Raw genomic sequence first — 1,532 nt, 5'->3', positions numbered from 1 at the left:
TATTTTCAGATTAATCCCATTCGATTAGTTAATATCATGTTATTTCTGATGAGCTTGTGATTGTTCATCTGAAAAAGCATGCCATCTTCACATTTATTCGATTGTTTTTTCGCTCAAATCACGATGCCATCGGACCTGTCAAATCATTATTGAGGTTAAGTATACTGGGATTGAGTAATTGGAGATGAACCTCAGGTTGAGCAGTGGCCATTCAACTAAAGCCCGGCGAAGCGTTTCGCGTAATAGCCTAACGCTGGGCTGTGAGCGCGTGACGCGGCTCAACCTCGGGTACATGTGACGCGCGTGTTGTTTATTCCAAGCTGGGGCGGAGTGGCGTATTTCTAGCTGGGATACGGGTTCCGAGCCGAGCTCGAGCAGCGTGATTTCTACCCGGGTTATTCCCTCACTCCTGTCACATCAGGGCCATTGTATGCAATGAGGGGCTCACTCGACCAGGAAATTTTTTGTTTTTCATATGTATATCAATATGAAAAATTAACAGTCGAATTATCAAAATCTGGCAGCTATAATACTCCAAGACCTTCAAAATTATCGAATATTTCCCGAATGTTTTGCTGCATAGCAACGCGAGGGATCAGTTTTGCAATAGAATCTCTCGTGCTATGCACTCGGGATTTTAATCAGCAAAACTAATCCCTCTCGTTGCTATCTCTTCCTCGCGCTGCGCGCTCGGGATTTTAATCTGCAAAACTGATCCCCATCGTTGATATGCAGAAAAACTTGAGGGAAATATTCGATGAGTTTTGAAGGTCGAGGGGTATTCGGAGGACAATTTCTTCAATTTTGATTCTAGCCGATCAGTGTGCGGTGTTCGAGGTTACGGGACATATTTCACCAAAATGAGGAATATCTGTCGAATTCGTAGAAAACAATTCACAGGCTACAACGAAATTATCAGTGTGAAACGTGTCACGTGATCCCAAATACCCCACTCTGATTGGTCAAAATCAGAATTGAGGAAATTGTTATATGTAATAGCACAAGAGCTTCAAAATTGTCAGATATTTCCCGCTATGTTCGTTGTAAACAAATGTAGGAGTCAAGTTTTTCAGGTTAAAAAATCACGAGTGTAAAGCATGAGTTTACACCTATTTTTCCCGAGAAAAGAGTACGAGGCAGCGCAATTTAGGAAAAACTGAGGGACCGGAGTGGGCATCGAATTCGCCCTCGGAGATTGCAGGTTTGTGGTTGTCACCGCAAATTTGAAGGTCTTCACATTTCCCGATCAAATTGTAATCTTTATCGATTCAACTTTCCACCACGTCCCATTCTGAAGCCAACGAGAATCCATACAAATAATTTCACAGAAAATAACTTCGGAAAGAGCCGGAACGGCTTGAGCGGAAATCTATCTCAGCTCTCTTGATTCCCGAACAACAGCTCGCATTGACAGCCACATGAAGATCATCTATATAAACGAATAAAATTTTGCAAAACTTATCAGAAAGTAATTTGATCGTGGAGTGATAGTAAAAAAGACCTGTTTATTTTCTAATACGTATTGATAAGAC

This window comes from Diachasma alloeum, unplaced genomic scaffold, assembly GCF_001412515.2.
Source record: "Diachasma alloeum isolate Michigan unplaced genomic scaffold, Dall2.0 Dall_scaffold_00184, whole genome shotgun sequence".
In the NCBI taxonomy this organism is placed as follows: Eukaryota; Metazoa; Arthropoda; class Insecta; order Hymenoptera; family Braconidae; genus Diachasma; species Diachasma alloeum.
Note: the sequence above shows the minus strand (reverse complement) of the source record.